The sequence below is a fragment of the Macrotis lagotis genome, chromosome 5 (genome assembly GCF_037893015.1).
Source record: "Macrotis lagotis isolate mMagLag1 chromosome 5, bilby.v1.9.chrom.fasta, whole genome shotgun sequence".
Classification (NCBI taxonomy): Eukaryota; Metazoa; Chordata; class Mammalia; order Peramelemorphia; family Peramelidae; genus Macrotis; species Macrotis lagotis.
In genome coordinates this window covers 237,230,212-237,248,217 of record NC_133662.1, presented here as the reverse complement: position 1 = coordinate 237,248,217, position 18,006 = coordinate 237,230,212, and the positions used below count along the sequence as shown (strand labels likewise).

The 18,006-nt window shown below is 40.6% G+C and overlaps 1 pseudogene; it reads right to left on the bottom strand.

Annotated features, from left to right (window-relative positions):
• Window positions 1-1,933: 1,933 nt before the first annotated feature.
• LOC141489516 (small ribosomal subunit protein eS12 pseudogene) lies at window positions 1,934-3,007 on the bottom strand (annotated as a pseudogene).
• Window positions 3,008-18,006: the final 14,999 nt, after the last annotated feature.

Sequence of the window (18,006 nt, the reverse complement as noted above, 5' to 3'; positions counted from 1 at the left end):
GAATCTATTTCCTAGGACCAGAGAGGCTGTGATCAACCTTCATTGGAAGAGGGGCTCCCAAAAAGAATGAAATCAGGAATCTTTTGAAGTGAGAGAATAAGAAGCTAAACACCAGCCACCCTCTGAAGGTTCACAGACTCTCTGAGAGGACCCTCATTCAAGTCTTGTCCCTGCTGCTCATTCCTCATAGGATTTGGGGCAAGTCACTTCGCCCTCACAGACATCCTAACAGGGACTCATGAGCAGACACCAATGGGACTTGAAGGGACTTTTCAGGTATCTACCAGATTTAAAATTCTGGGATCCTATAAAAAGATACACCCCCCCCACCAGCAGAATCTAATAAGTCTAAAGTTGGCTAGAGAGGAAAATGAGCTAAGTGCCAGAAGATAAAGAACCGTGGCCTTTCAAAATAAATCAGCACTTGGTTTGGGTTTGAGAAATGTTTAAAGCCCCATAAAAAAAGTGAAAGGATTCCTTCATGGAATACTCTGCATACCAAACCCAGGAGATTAGACATGTCGTAATCCCCCTGCTGATATGAAGGCAAACTTGGGGATGCATTTCTCCATGGGCTCTGAATATTTCCCTACTGGAGAGAACAGGGCAACCCAAATGGATCACGGGATCAGAGCTGAAAGGAATTTCAGAGGTCATCTAAACCAACCTCCTTTTACAGATAAGGAAACTGAGGCTTAGGAAGATTACATAGGGAATAAGACAGGAAAGCACAGCCTCTAATTATACAGCATACAGTGTTCTTTCCACTGTACTACACTGCCCAGGAGAGCAAAGGAGCACATGAAATAGGGCAAACCCACTTTCACATAGAGTTATACAAATGTTATCCTATGCATGCATATGGTCCATATGTTTAGTTTATATGAATATTAAATATAAATTTAAATCATAGATTCTCAGTTTGGAAAGGACCTCAGGATTCATGTTGTTCCAGCTCTACCTGAAATAGAATCCCTTCTACTATATTCATAGTCAGTGGTCATCCATCTCCACTTGGATACCTCCAGGGTCAGGGAACTCACTACCTACCAACATATTTCCTGACACTTTCAAGCAACTCTAATGGTTGGGAAGGACTGGACCCAAAATTTATCTTTGAATGGCAACAGGAGACATCACAGAATTCCAAAAGTCTCAGAGAGCATCTGGACACTAACCCATTTACAGCATCTCTGTTGTAATAGTCAGCCAGGGGAGGCTAGGTGGCACAGTGGATAGAGCACCAGCCCTGGAGTCAGGAGTACCTGAGTTCAAATCCGGCCTCAGACACTTAATAATGACCTAGCTGTTTGGCCTTGGGCAAGCCACTTAACCCCATTGCCCTGCAAAAACTAAAAAAAAAAAACAAAAACAAAACTTGGACTTGGACTTTCAAGGGAAAATCAAGGCAACTATGAAGTATACAGGAGCCAGTTCTTTCAAGTGGATTATCCAAGCCTCCTTCTCCTCCTATGGCTACTTTTGGACTGTTCTGTGGCTTGTTGCTCCTTCTTGAGACTAGGAGAAGAAAAAAAAGGTACCAAAGTAACCTGTGTCACAAAGGGTCATACATTTAGATCTGGGAGGGACCTTAAAGATCATCTAATCCAATTCTATTATGAAACAAATGGGGAAACTGAGACAGAGAAGGAGACAGAGAGAGACTGAGAGAGGGAGAGAGAGACAGAGAGAAAGAGAGAGAAGACACACAGAGTAAATGGAATATGGGACTAATTCCTTTGACTCTGCAGTACTTTTCACCATCTCACTATCTCCTGAGCAAATGTAGGACTGAAATTATCAGTGACATCCCACTGTTCCCATCATCTGCTCTGTCACTTTCTGCTTTCTCTATTATTGATTTCTCGACTTATCTTCTTCCTCTTTCTTCTCTTGTCTTTTTGTTTCCAAACAGACCAAGGCTTTTATTTACTCATTTCTTTCATTTAAAATATTCCTCAATGACATCTTTGGCCTGAGATTCCTTGCCATAGTCCTTTCCAACAACAATTTTACAGAGGCCCACCCATTCACCTAGCTTCTTGTTGACATCAACCTTGATCAAATTCGTTTGGTGTTCAGCCTCAACCAACTTTACATCCATGGATCCATCAGAGTTGGAAGCAAGAACACAAAGGTGAACTTGGTATTTGTCCAAGGCTTTGGCAGCATCATGCATTCCAGGAACTAGGCCATTGTGGATGAGGGCCATCTTCAGCACTCCTTGTAGAGCAGTGTTAATGTCCACTACACCCCCAGAAGCAATGCCTTCCCTCTGTCAAGGCAACGGTTCACGGGTGAAGCTAAATCTTGAAAACACCTGGAGCCTCCACCTCCCACTCAACTCAGAGGTGACAGGGAAAGAGATCTTTTCTCTTGTCTTATACACTTTATGTTTATCTGTGGCATTATCTAAAGGTCATCCATTGATCACATTTTTAGTAGATCTCTTAAATAGATTTTTACTAATATCTTCAATTTTTACATTTTCTATACCCCCCTGTATCTCCCCTTTCTCCCCACCCCCACACAGAGAATCAAAAAATACTTTTTTTTAGGATTTTTGCAAGGCAAATGGGGTTAAGTGGCTTGCCCAAGGCCACACAGCTAGGTCATTATTAAGTGTCTGAGGTCGGATTTGAACTCAGGTGCTCCTGACTCCAGGGCCGATGCTCTGTCTACTGCACCACCTAGCCACCCCAAAAAACTACTTTTAAAGAGGAAAAATTCATCTAAATTAATCAATATACTAAATTATATGAAATGTTCTGCATCCAAGGATTCTATATCTTCAAAGGAACAGAGGGAATTGTCTTCTCATGGTTCTTTACTGGGGCCAAGCTTTTCTTAATAATTTTGCAAAATTCATTTCTTGACTGTTTTATGCTTAATGATCTTTCCATATATTTTGATGTAGCTATGCCATATTTTGTTTCCTCATTTTCCTTACTTCACTCTACTTCAGTTCGTGTAAGTCTTCTCATTTATCTGTATTTACCATGTTCATCATTCCTATAATACATACAGAAATCTTCTTTTATATTCATTATTATCATTTGTTTAATCATTCTCTGTTAGGAACCGTTGTGTATGGGAGTATTGTGAATTATCTTCACCTGGTATCCTTGAACACCAGAGTCTTATCTTGCTAAGTGCCACAGGAGTGGGAATGGATTAGAGACTGCACTGGTATTTTGGTGAATAAACGGAGCACTTGGAGATCCTGATGGAGTACTTGTCTCCTTTGTCATCCTTGTCTCCCACCCTTCCAATGCTCACCTGGGGAGATTGAGGGAGTCCAGAAGTGGCACTCAGCAATTCTCCAGTCCACAGATCTACATTTTTCCCGTTCTTTGCTACTACAAAAAGTGTTGTTATAAATATTTTCAGTTCATGGAGACTATCTTTTTATCAGTGATCTCCCTGAGGTACATACCTTGTGATGGAATCTATTGGTCAAGAGGTATAGATACATCTTTCAGCCACTTTATTTACTTATTTATTTAGCCACTATATTTACATAATTCCAAACTGTTTTCCAGAACAGTTGTACTATGAGAGTTTCACTAACAATGCATTAGCGTTCCTATTGTTTTACAATGCCTCCAACTTTATAGGTTGTATTTTCTAAATCTCTGATCATTTTCATGTATTGTAGATCCACTCCTAAATCATCTAAATATGGTGACTCAATTTCAACTCAATTCTCTACTTGATGTTCCACTAATGGGAGATAGAGAGTACATGATTTAAGGTGGTCTTAAAGCTGAATTTACGTGTGATTTCAAGTTTGCAAAGTACAATCCCACTGAAAGCTAGGCAGAAGAATTCAGGCTCGGTGGAATTCAGAATATCCCATTCACTCATGTATCAACATTTATTAGACATCTAGAATTTCTAATCACTATATCATCGGTGATTAAAAATCTCAACAAATGAAACTACATAAATGAAATCGTCCCTGCCTCCCTGAAGGTTTTTGAACAGGGTAAGAACATACTAAAAACAAGAAGAATTATCTCCAGTTCAGGTCTCTATCCCTGAGAACGGTTATTTCCATTTTGCCATTGATGGGGCCCTCCAAGGATGTTTTCCCCAGATCATCCCACTGACTGGCTCCAGCTTGTTCTCCAAAATATTGACCCTGTGTTGTGGCTTTGGCATCAGTTTTGGAAACTAAGACTCTCAATTACTTTCTACCCTAGAGGATGTCAAAAAAGAATTATATTCCACCAGCCACTTCTGAGCTCCCCACATTTCTGCTGCCTCTTCAGAGAAAGGATCAAAAGAATGTTCACAATAGAAGGAGCGGAGTCAGGAAATTGGGAGGAAGAAGGAAGAAAGAAGGGGGTGGAGAAGATAGAGAGAAAGAGAGAAAAGAGGAGAAAGGGGAGATGGAAGTGGGAAGGAAAGGAGAGAGGGAGAAAGAAAGAGAAAGAGAATGAACAAATCCAAGAACCTCATTTATTTTAATCAACCAAGGTTTAGAAGCAAATTACACATTCTTCTCTCCACATTTAAAAGCAAAAACCAAAAAAAAAGCAAACAAATTACATTTTATTATATTTTTTTTGTTTACCCACTTCCAAAAGGATTTGCAAGATTCAATATAAAGTCAAAACAGGTCAATTGGACAGTATGAACAGAACCAGGACCATCCAAAAGTTGCAGAGAAAGGGGACAGCAATAGGTATCTATATGAATTGACAGATACAGTTGCTCTCTGAAGTTAGCATTGTTGTTCTTGGGTAGCCAAGGTCAACGGGGAAATAAATTGAGTTACTTTGTTTTCATTTTCTGACAAAAGAAAGCAAATTCAACTGGAAAGACGAGTTGAGGTTTTGTTTTTCTGAACTAAAATCCAGTCAACATTTGTCATGTGGGACTAATAAATTATATAATAAGTATAGAAAATAGTCAAAGGAATATATTAAATGGACTGAAAGAGAAAATTACCCAATTGAATTACGTTCACACTTAATAAACATTTAACACATTGATTCATAAAATCATATTGTTTTCCATACCATTAAAATCTTAAGTTATAAAATAGTGGAAACTCAAGATTTCTAAAAGCTTAGGAAGCTTAGAAACAAAAAACTCAAAACTGCAAACCAGAATTTTAGATCATTAGACTCATAGAATCAGATCAAGAATTTTAGAATCTTAGATTGATAGGATCTTAAAATCATAAAACCTGAGAATCTTTGATTTATAGGATCTTTGTCACGGAATTTTGGATTGTAGAATTTTTGCTTGGATAATAGAACCTTTGGATCATAAAATTTTAGAAGTTTAAAATTATAGAATTATGGAATTTTAAAATCATAGAATCAGAAAATCTATAATCTTAGATTCATAGGACCTTAGAATTCCAGAATTTTTTAATCTTAGTATCACAGGCTCTCTGAAGAAAGCAAACCAGACTCCTACAATTATAGAATTTGAGAATCAGAAAGACCTTTAGAGGTCTCATCTCATCTCACCTCCTACTCAATCCCCACCCCTCTCCGACATCCTGAAAAAGTGGTCACCTAAAGTCTACTTGAATAATTTCAATTTGAAGACTTCAAAACCTTCCAATATACCTCATTCCACTGTTGGATAGTTCTAGAAAGTTCTTCCATATATTGGGCAGAAATCTCACTCCCCCAAACATACTTTTTGATTTTGCTCACTGAAACCCTGTCTACTCTCTTTTCTTCACTATTTGAAGACATCTCTCTATCATGTCAGCTCTAAGTCTATTTTCATTAGGCTCGTCATTCCTAGCTCTTTGAAGAGAAGAGAAGATGACTAAGGTCCCGGAGAAACTTAGGAAACATCTACTTTGACAGAGTAAGAGAAAGAAGAAAAATCACCCTACTGAACAGAAAAGGAGTAGAACAGGTAGGAAGGGGAAAAGGAGAATGTCGTATCTCACAGAAACCAATGGAGGCAAGAGGATCCCAAAGGAACCAGGGGGCAGATGGGTCAGGTTCTGGAAAGAGCAGAGTCTGAGAAGGGACTATTTTAGGTAGGCAATAAGTAAAGTATTAATGACCTTGGAGAGGACAATTTTAGTAGTGACAGAATCCATTCTCACTGGGTGCAAGGACTGTGCCTGGGAGATTGTAGGTATTTAAGAAATGCTTCTTAATTGATTGGCAATAATATCTAGCATTTGAAGGTAAAAAAGGAGAAGATTTGGGAAAGCATTCTTCACAATTCTCTCCTTTACAAGAGTCAGAGAATCTTAGTTAAAAACCAAGATTTTTCTCCCATCCCCCACCCCACCAAGGAAGTCATTCCAAACTGAGCATTAGGAAGACAGCAACCCAGTCATTCAGTACTTTTTTTTTTTCATTCATTCTTTTAAGGAAACCCCTATTTGCAGAAGAGAACCCAGTCTTAATCTTCTATCCCTCCCTAAGGCCACATTTAGAGAGGTAGAGTTGTAACTAAGACAGGGTGACAAGAGCTGCACCCCCAGATGCTGGATTTAAAGGACAATATATATACAATATGGGGGGAAATAGCATTTATTCAGCAAGGATAATTAGTGTTAAAAAGGAAACTGCCAGATGGTGGACTAGAATGAACTCGATCCCCACCCCTCCCAAGCAGCAGCCTCCTGCCAGTATCCTTGGGTCTCTGCCTTCCCCTCCCATTTGGGGCAATATCCTACCCCATTCCCCAGCTGAGGACATACTTCAAGTCACTCCCCCTCAGAAGCTGTTTGTGGTATTTTTCCCCACGTGCCAAGATTCCAGCTCTGGGTAGAGAAGGGCTCCTCCAGTTCCCATTTTCAGTCATTTTCCTATATGGTGAGATTTCATCATCTCTCCAAAGGTACATCTGCATCTGTTATTCTTGGTCTGGAGGGTGAACACCACCCACCAACAGGGGCTTCCAGGGCCACAAGAAGCCAGGCTGCAATATGTCTCCAAGTGAGAACTGTGTGGCCTGTGGACACCGGAGCAGGGTGTACTTGGAAAATAAACAGAATGACCAGAGTGTGGACTCTCTCCTCCTTCTCTACCCTTGGCCAATCCACAAAGACTTCCTCACTAAAATGGAACTACAGAATATAATGGGAAAGCATCAGGAGATGCAAGTTTATGACTCATGTGACTTTGAGGGTCTCAGTTTCCTCATCTGTAAAATGTAGGGTCTATACTAAGGTCCCTTCCCGATCTAAATCTATAGTCCTCACTTCCCTTGGCCTCAATTTCCTCACCTGCAAAAATGAGGATGCTGAACTGGATGGACTGAGATCTATCCCAGACAGAAGTCTGTGATCTTTTGCTTCATGAAATAGGTTTCATAAAATTTGCCCAACCCATCTACAGGGTTGCCATGGGGAAAAGCACTCTTTTAAAGTGCTATACAAATGTGAGTTATGTGTGTGAGCTATTTTCCACCGGAGAAGGCCTAGGGGGCTTGTCTAGACTTTGAGATTCGGCACAGTCAGGAAGGTGCTGGGACTGCCCTCTTCCCAGAAAGCTCATTCCAAAGTGTATCACTGAAAATGTGGAGGTGAAGGCCCATGATTGGCGCAGGGCTAAACAAATTGTGCCACATGAATGTGAAGGAATCCTATACGAGAAGAAGCAATGGATATGATGAATCCGGATAAGCCTGAGAAGACTTACAGGAACTAAGGCCAAGGAAAGGAAGCAGAACTAGGAAAACCATATATACAATAATGAGAGCAATGAACATGGAAAAACCAGGAACAGCAACAATAGAATCAAAACTGAATGTTATGTCCATTAGTGCAACAAGTAGGCACAATTCTGGGCTACATTCTGTAATGGAGAATACCATCTGTATCCAGACAAAGAATTGTGGAGTTTGAACAAAGAGCAGAGACTATTACCTTTAATTTTAAAAAACCATTATCTTATTATGTAATTTTGCTATCAATTTTACTTTATTTTTCTTCCTTAAGGATATTATTTGTCTCTCATCACATTCAACTTAGATCAATGTATACCATGGAAACAATGTAAAGACCAATAGACTGCCTTCTGGGGGGGGGGTAGGAGGAGGGAAGCAAGAATGGGGGGGAAATTGTAAAATTCAAAATAAATAATATCTTTCTTTTATTAAAAACTGAATGTTATGAAATTGTAATGATGAAACTTAGCTCTAAGGAAGAGAATTCTCCTTTCTCCCTTATTAGGAGGGGGGAAACAATAAGGAAGGAATTTAGATAGGAAGGTAAGTAGGTTGGTAGGTAGGTGGATGGGTGGGTAGATGATGGAGAGAGAGAGAGAGAGAGAGAGAGAGAGAGAGAGGATAGATAAGTGATAAATGGAAAAATATAGATGGCTAGACAGACATGTGGAAAAGTCAATAGATAAATGGTTACATAGATACATGGATAGATGATGGATGAATGGGTGAATGAATGGATGGATAGAAGAGTGTATAGTTGAATAGACAGAAGACAGGTAAATAGATGGATAGTTGGAAGGATGGATGAATGGATGGATGGATGGATGGATGGATGGACGGATATATAGAAGAGAGAGAGAGAGAGAGAGAGAGAGAGAGAGAGATAATGTTGGATTTGACTGGGAGTTGGTTGGCCAAAATTTAACATTTTTCCAAGAAACACGTACATTGATCACAATTTTAAGTTTAATCTGCACTATTAATGCTTTCTCCATCATTTCTTAACTCTCAATAATCAAGAAAACAAAAAAAAAAAAAATCAAGCCCTTATAGCATTTGAAATTTCTGAGGTATAAATGATTACACTGAAAATTTACCATTTGTCTTGGTTAATATTCCGGTTAATTTTGTTGATCTGGCTTTTTTCTCTTTTTTAATAATTTATTATAAGAGATAACAAACTATAAGAGAACCTAAGGCACTACTTCCTCTGAGATGAGTAGGGGGAAAAAACAAACGAGATCACAAGTTTTAAATGCCTTCCTTTTCTCACAACCAACCAACAAGGATCTTTTAAATGCCCGCTATGTGGCAGACACTGTGATAAGCTAAACAGACCCTGGGCAAAAATGAAGTGCCCTCAAAGAGCTGACATTTCTGGAACTTTGGGAGGAGTTAATGAAGCAACAGATGTGAAAGTTAAGATTATTTAGGGAGTCGTAAGAGGCCATTCAGTCCAGGCTGTTGTAGCTCTGAAATGGATGCTCCCCCCCAAAAAAAGCGATTTTTTTTTTTAAAAGCAGGTTAGAAGGGAAAGGCCCTCAGCCTCCACTAATCCATTATGCAGCGAACAGTTCTTTACAGGCCCTGGTGGTCCCGGGAAATCCAGGACCTTAGCCCCAACCATCCTCTCTAAGCCCTGGGGTGGGAGGGGATGGGTCTGAGACCCAGGGAGCTCTGAGAGGGGGTGAAACAGTGGGGGGGGCAGGGTGGGGAGGGTTGTGGGGGCCGGGCAGCCCCTCCACCCTAAGCCTGCCAAAGCCGGCCGCCTCTCTCCCTGCCCCCCCCCCCCAGGGGCTTCCTCCAGCCTAGGATTCCATCGCATCTGCGTGGCACGATTTGTTTGGCCCTGAACTAATCACTGACCTTCACCTCCACGTTTTTCAGTGATACACTTTGGAATGAGCCTTCTGGGAAGAGTCTGTCTCTGTCTCTGTCTGTGTGTGTGTGTGTGTGTGTGTGTGTGTCTGTCTGTCTGTCTGTCTGTCTCTGTCTCTCTGTCTCTCTCTGTGTGTCTCTGTTTCTGTCTCTCTGTGTCTCTGCCTCTGTGTGTATGTGTCTGCCTCTGTCTCTCTCTCTGTCTCTCTGTCTCTGTCTCTCTTTCTCTGTCTCTCTATATCTCTGCCTCTGTCTGTGTGTGTCTCTCTATGTCTCTGTCTCTCTGTGTGTCTGTCTCTCTGTCTCTGTCTCTCTGTCTCTTTGTCTCTATCTCTGTCTTTCTTTGTCTCTCTCTCTCTCCGTCTCTGTCTCTGTCTCTCTCTCAGTCTGTCTCTCTCTGTGTGTGCCTGCCTCTCTGTCTCCTCTCTCTGTCTCTCTGTCTCTGTCTCTCTCTCGGTCTGTCTCTCTCTCTGTGTGCCTGCCTCTCTGTCTCCTCTCTCTGTCTCTCTGTCTCTGTCTCTGTTTCTGTCTCTCCCCCCTCCCTCCCTCCTGTGTCAGTCTGTCTCTCCCCCCCTCTTTCTCCTCCCGCTTCTCACCATTAGTCACCAAGTCCTATCATCTCCACCGTTACAACATGCCAGTTCTGCCTCCTCCCTTTCACTCACCACAACCCAACTCGTCCGGACCTCGATTCCTATACAGCCCTCTACATAGCCATCTTACTCTAGTCTCTTCCTTCCCCACATCTTCCTCTCACCTGGCTCAGTCATGCTACTCCCTTGCTCGAGAAGTTCCAGGGGCTCCCTCTTGCCCTGTGATAGAATAGCAATCTCTTCTCTGGCTTTTGAAGGCCTTCGCAATCAGACCTTGGCAGGCTTCTAGCGTAGTCCTCATGCCTTCTATGTCCCCCCCAGTTGGTCTGATGCATTTGCTCTTCCTCCCTATGTCCCCTGAGACACTCCCAAGCCTAGAACACAATCCCCCCTCATCTCAGTCTCCAGCTGGTTCCTAAGATCCTTCAAATTCAGTTCAAGCACCAGCTCCTTCAGGAAGCCCCTCCGGATTTCTCAAGGGCTCACAACCTTTTGGGGAAGGGAGTGTCCTGCATCCCTGGGACAGTCTGATGAAGCCTATGGAAGACCTTCTCAGAATACAGTTTTTTAATGCATAAGATAAAATACATGGAATGATAAAAGGAACTTTCTATTTTCAAAATATTTTTAAAACAAATTTGTGGACTCAGGTTAGAAATCCCACCCCAGCTTGCTAGTGGCCTTTCCCCAGATATTATGTTGTGTTTATATCTCCAGCATCTAGCAGAAGGTCTAACATACAGTAGGAGATTAATTAATGCTTAACTTTAGCTAGAGCATAGGACCATAGATTTAGAGCTGGAAGGGATCTTGGAAGGAAACTGAGGACCCCAAGAGGCAAGTCAGAGGAGGGAGAGCATCCCCCAGAAGGAAGGAGGGGTTTCTTTTTGTCTTTGCAGCATCCACAGAGCCAGGCATACCATAGGTGCTTAATAAATGGTGACTATAAAGTCAAATGAAAGAGATGACCAAAGATGACAGAATCATAGATTTAGAACTGGAAGGATCTCAGAGGTCATCTAGACCGGCCTTCTCATTTTACAGATGAGGAAACTGAGGTCCAGAGAAGTCAAAGGGTCATACTCAAGGAGTAGGTGGTAAAGCCAGAATTTGAACCTGTCTCTTCTGACTTGAAATTCATCATTTTTTCCACTGCCTTTCTCCATTATTATTTGGGGAAAGCTGCCAGAGACAGAGCTGAATTTATCTAGGAATTTTTGCTTCTGGAGCAATTATCACAACCAGGAAGAGAGAAGTAGTAAGCATAGCCCTGTTAGCCAAAAAAATGAAAGGATAAAAGGGTCAAAGAACAACCTCTTAGGGAAAGAGAGTAACAAAGACCCTGAGACTGGATCTCCAAAACTACAAGGTTGTTTCTGGGGAGATTATCTCAAATTAGAGGTGGGTGGAGGCAGAACTCACTCAGCTGACCATCTGATAGTTTCCTATTTTAATTAATTCTTTTAAATTAATTTTTATTTAATTAATTAATGGACCTGCAATCATTCAGTACCTTTGAATTTAGCGCCCTAGGGCAAAGCTACAGTTGCCACTCCAAGTTAGAACTCTGAATAGTCACCCTGGATCATGCTTATATGTAACCAAAATAACTGAAAAAGATCTGAAAGAGCTGCTGGGGCAGGGGGGGTGGTCTTCCAGAAACTCAGACAGAGAGGCTAGTCAAGAGATGTATTTATATACCAAGGTCAATAGTGAGAGACTTTGAGACTTGGAGTTTTCCAAAGGCAACCTTTTTGCTATGGCTTGGTTGAATTTCCCTTGACTTTCAAAAATGGATTATCATTTCAGTCAAGAACAAAGAGCAGGCCTTGGGGAGGGGGGAGAGGGTGAAGGTGTTTCTTCTGACTCATCCAGCTCTGTTACAAGGGCAGGTCTGAGAAGATGAGGACGAATCTCATCTGGCTAGAAAACCTTTGGATTTTGCAAATAGTTTTGCACAGAGATTTTCTGGCCTTCCCAGACCGCTGCAGGCTAATCCCTTCGTCACAGGCCATAAAGATAAATATGCCAAACTTGCAAAAACCTGTTTCCCTGCACATTGGAGCAGAGTCATCAGCCCATCCAGGCTTGGACAGACAGAGGCCATTGTTCTCTCTTCCATCTGGAAGGGGGAGAGCCAAGGAGAGGCCTCTGAGAGAGCCTGGGACAACTCAGCCGGCCTTGGCCTTGAAAATAACTGTAAGAAATAATGACAAATGGGTCCACACTCAGCTGTTACTGACATCACCAAAGCCGGAAAGCTTTCCACTGAGCAAAGCGGAATTGGACCTTCTTTTTTTTACAGAAAGGAAAAAAAAATACAGATTAAGACTATGAAGGCCCTAAGTGTGAGGTTCAATCAACCTCAACGGGCTTGCTGGTAAGGGTGAGGGAGGGGAGACAGGAGGGGAGGGAAACAAGAAATAGTCAACCTCAATAGTTGAAGCCCAGAAGCCATGGTAACCTTCCTATCTACTCAGGATATGTTTGCAGCAATTGGTCTCCTAGGGAAATCCCCCCCACCCCACCCTACCCCCAGACCACTGGGAACACAACGCAGACTAAGTTACTGGTTTTGGAAGTTTAACCCTATACTGACCCAGAGGGGGATCTGTTTTCCCTGACTCAATCACAAAGGATTCTACATGAAATCTGGAGGAAAGGGAGAAGGTGTGATAGACTGAAGGATCATAGGTCTAAAACTGTAAGAGACCTCGGACTTAGAGTTCAAATCTCTCATTTTACAAATGAGGAAATTGAGGCACGGGGAAAGATTAAGGGGAAGACATTTCTTTTGATGGCAAAAATTTTACTTTGTAGAGTCCCAGAAGGCTGCTTCCCAAGATTGTAAATGCAACTCTTAGTCATTGGGCCAGAGCAGATAGGGAAACAGTAAATGCTCCTTGGAGAGGATTTGGTTTGGGTTTCCTTTTTTTTAAAACAACCTAATTTGACACAGCCAGCTTTGGCAGGGAGACTCACACCGCCTCTCCTTGGCTTCTCCTCAGAGTGCCAGGGAAGAACCAAACCCCTTTCCCAACCCCAACCCCCACCCTGGCTGCTCTCCCAGTCATCTACCCAGAGAGTCTCCAAGGCAGGAATGCAAAGTCAGCATGGTCTGGAATAGAAAAAGAGAGAGAATACTTATATAGACCCCTGCTCCCCATCATTCCCATTGCACCCATGATGGAGTTTCTCATTCAGAGACCCAGAAGCTAGATTGAGAGCTAGAAGGCACTTCAGGGAGCAGCAAGTCCAGCTTCTCATTTTACAGTTGAGGAAACTGAGGTCCAGGGAAGTGAGGTAACTTGTCCAAGGTCACATGGGTGGCAGGATTTGAACTCATGTCCCATGACTCTAAGCAGATAATTCATTCCACCATACTAGGTAGCTACCTCCATCTAGAGTAGAGGTTTTTTAACCTGGAGTCCATGAAATTTTATGAGAGACAGAGACAGAAAAACAGAACAAAGATAGAAACAGAGAGAGAGAGAGAGAGAGAGAAAGAGAGACAGAGACAGAGACAGAGACAGAGCGAGAGAGAGGAGAGACAGAAAGATATAAAGACGAGAGACAGAAAAAGAGAAAAAGGAAAGATATAGAGAGAGACAAAGAGGAAGAGAAGAGAGACAGAAAGAGACAAAGAGACAGAAAGGGCAAATAGAGAGAATGAGACAGAAGAAAGAGAGGGGAGAGAGACAGACAGACAGACAGACAGACAGAATTGTAGTTCAATGTGGTACTTCCTTTTGTAATCCTATGTATTTCATTTTACCTAAAAACACTATTTTGATACAAAAAAAAAATACTATTTTGAGAAGGGATCCCTAGGCTTTACCAAACTACCTAAGGGGCCAGTGTCCCAAAAACGGTTAAAAACCCTTAGGCTAGAGAGATCATTGCTGTTGTTACCTGTCATAACAGAATGGAAAGCACAAGACTGAATTTTAGAGTTGGGAAGTCTGTTAGAGAGTATTTGGTCTAATTTCTTCATTTTGCAAAGGAGGAAACTGAGGCAGAGAGAAAATGATTTACCAAAGGCAGCCTAAGGGATAAAAGGAGAGAGCCAGGATTTAAACACAAGTTCCCCTGACGTTGGTTTATTCTATTTGAACCCAGAGTAAAAAACCAGGAGCAGGCCAATTTGGGCTTAAGGTCAGAAAAAAAAAATTCTTAACTATTAGAGTGACCCCAAAACGGGAGGGGTTGCTGCCTTCGAGGGGGTGCCTTCATCTTTCCTTTCCTTTGTTTTCTTTCCTTTCCTTTTTCCTTTCCTTTTATTTCTTTTCCTTTCCTTTTTCTTTTCTTTCCTTTTTCCTTTCCTTTCCTCCTCCTTTCCTTTCCTTTCTTTTCCTTTTTCCTCTCCTTTCCTTTTCCTTTCCTGACTGATATCTCTATCTCACCTAAGCTGGGGAGCCATAGATAGCTTCTGCCACTCATTATCTAACCCCATGCTCTGTTTCAGATCTCCAGGGAGGCTTGGTGACCCTCAGGTCCTGGAGCTCCCCTATTGCAACCTGATTTAGTGAAGTTGCCCCTTACTTTAGCCCTACTTTCTTTAGCCTCAGAACTCCTAAACTCCAGAAATCCTCCAGCCCCAGCCTCCCCAGTAGCAGACTTCCATCCCATCCCAGAATAGAGTTTGAATCCTCCCTTGAGTGAACAAAGGAGTCTGTACTAGCACAGTATGCTCAGGATATTTGAGTCACTCTTCTGGTAGGAAAGATCACCAGATGCTGATGTTGAAACTCTGGGAGAGTTCTGGACCTGGAACTCACAGGGAGTGTCCTAAGATGGCAAATATAAATGAATGTTACTTAATTCTTTCTTCTTTTTTAAAGTCTTTCCTTATTTTTTAAAAAATTAACTTTTTTTACAGATATTTCATTGTCTGATCTTGTATTTCTTATACTTTATGTTTCTTCCTTAAGGATCTGATTTCTCTCTCATCACACTCAATTTGGATCAATGTACAACATGGAAACAAAATAAAGATTGACAGATTGCTTTCGGGGGGGGTGAGGGAAGTAAGATTGGGAGAAAAATTGTACAACTCAAAACTCAAATAAAAATATTATTTTTAAATTAACTTTTTTATTATAAATCATATATTTTCCTTTCCTACCCTGTCTCCCCATTAAAAATTAAAACAAAACCCCTATGGCAAATATGCATTTTAAAAATTTAACAAAAATGCTTATGTTATACAACCATTCATGTTTACAATCAGGTCTCTATTCACAACAAACATATATAATGTCATAAGAAACACTATTGCAATACTTTTTTTTTTTAGGTTTCTGCAAGGCAAATGGGGTTAAGTGGCTTGCCCAAGGCCACACAGATAGGTCATTATGAAGTGTCTGAGACCGGATTTGAACCCAGGTACTCCTGACTCCAAGACCAGTGCTTTATCCACTATGCCACCTAGCTGCCCCTATGCAATACTTTTGAAACATAATCCTAGCACCACCAGTCTGAAATTAAGCATTGGCGAGTTTTTCAGATTATTTACATTGGTAAAGTATACACTGAATATATCACTCAACAGTCTGAATATTACAAAACAACTTAAATATCCCATATGAAAAAGTGAGTTCACAGTAAATAATTCATTTTCCTAAGATAACAAGCTATCTTTGAAAGATAATATAGTAAATTTTAATCTTTGAACATCTGAAAATGTTTTAGCAATACATTACGCACAAATATTCATTGTTAAGGAAAAACAATTTCCCATCCTGAGTATGTCTATAAATGTATCTCAGTCTGCATCCTGAGTCCATCCTTCGGAAGGAAATTCTTCATTTTCAATCCTCTGGAATCATGAGTGATCATTACATTGGACAGAGTTGTTAAGTCTTTCAAAATGATTTGCTTTTACATTTCTGTTATCATTGCATAAATGGTTCTCACTTCAGTTCTTCATCAATTCATAGATGCCTTTCCAGGCATCTCTAAAATTATCTTTCTTCATTTCTTACAGCACAGTAGTATTTGATTACTTTCATACATATAATCATGTTATACAATATAATATATTATACATGAATGTATACAGCATAATTTGTTCAATATATTCAAATATTTGTTCAGCATCCCCCAACTGATGAGCACCTCCTTAGTTTCTAGGTCTTGGCCACCACAAAAAAAGCTGCTAAAAATGTAAGATCTTTTTCTTTTATCTCCTTGGGGTCTTAGGTGTATTAGTAGTATAACTGGGTCAAAAGGTTTGTAAAGTTTAGTAACTTTGGGGGCATGATTTCAAAGTACTTTCTGGAAAGACTCCACTAATTCAGATACTCATGAGTATCAAATGTGCCTGTTTCCCCACAGCCTTTCTAATATTTGTAACTTCTTTTCTTTTCTCTTCTCTTTCTTTCTTTTTCATTCTTTCCTTTCTCTTTCCTCCTCCCTCCCTCTCCTTCCTTTCTGCCTTCCTTCTTTTTTTTAATTAAATCTACCAGTCTGAAATAGATCCTTTCTATTTTTTATTATTTGTATTATTCATTCATTTATTTATTTATATTATTTTATGATTCTATTTCTTTATTGGTGATCTGGAACAGTTTTTCAAGTCGCTGCCTATAACTTGCATGTCTTCCATAGAGAACTGTCTTTTGTCAACTGACAATTTGTCAATTGAGAATGTCTCATACTTACAAATTTGAATCAGTTCCATATATATCCTGGAAATGAGACTTTTATCAGAGAAACTGGTTGTAAGAATTTTTTCCCCTGTTAACTGTTTTCCTTCTAATTTTAGGTTTTCTTTTCTTTCTTAATATTTTTGTTGATATTTTTAGTTTTTACATTACCTTCATCTCAAAATGTATTCGCACCAGGGCTCCCTACCAGTCAGTTATCTCTTGTAATAAAAAAGAAAAAAGAAAGAGAATAAAGGGAGTTTAGGAAAACCATCCAGCACATCACCCTCCTATGGCAGCAGAGACTTCCAATGAGTGTTAATTTTTCAAAATTTCCATGAAGTAAAATGCAAGGAATGCTGCATTATAGGGTCTCAAAATCTTAAAACTGAAAAGAGTATCCAGTTCAACCCCTTTTCAGAAAAGAATCTTGATTATACTACAACATAGAGCCATGCAGTCTTTGGCTGGAAAGAAGGAAAGAGGAAAGAAAAGAAAAAAGGAAAAGGGAAAGGGGGGAGGGAAGGGAAAGTGGGAAGGGAAGGAAGGGAAGGGAAAGGAAAACTATACATTTCCTGGAAACTAAGTCATCCTTAAGGAAAGGAAAAAGGAAAGGGAAGTAAAGGAAAAAAGGAAAGAGAAGGAAAGGAAAAGAAAGGGAAGGAAGGGAAAGGGAAGGAAGAAAAGGAAAGAAAACTAAACATTCCTGGAATCCAAATCATCCTTAAATCTAGGGAAACTTTTAAGATTCAGAAAAATGACAGACTCACAGGGTCCTAGATATATATAAAGATATACACATATATGTGTGTGGTCACATATATTTATACACATTTTTTTTTAGTCAGTTACTATGTCTTTTATTTAACTATATAATTTAAGCCAACAGTAAATGCTGCAATCAGTATTCAATCATATGCATCTGCTTCTATGGAACTCCAAGTCCATGATGCTGTGGTCGCATGACCACTGCTCCCTGAAATACAAGAAAGAAGGTAGGGTTCCCCCATGGGTGGGGGCTCAGAGCTCATTTTGATTGGGCAGATGCCACTTGACAACACTTTGGTTCCATCTCACAGAGATGGGCCTGAGGCATAGAAGGTCATGGATTCTCTGGCACCCATAAAACTCACAACTCTACTTAGAGCTTCCACCCATAAACAAGGCTGGTATATACAAGCCGTTGCTATTAGTATGGAACTTCTCAGTGAGTGACTAGCAACTCC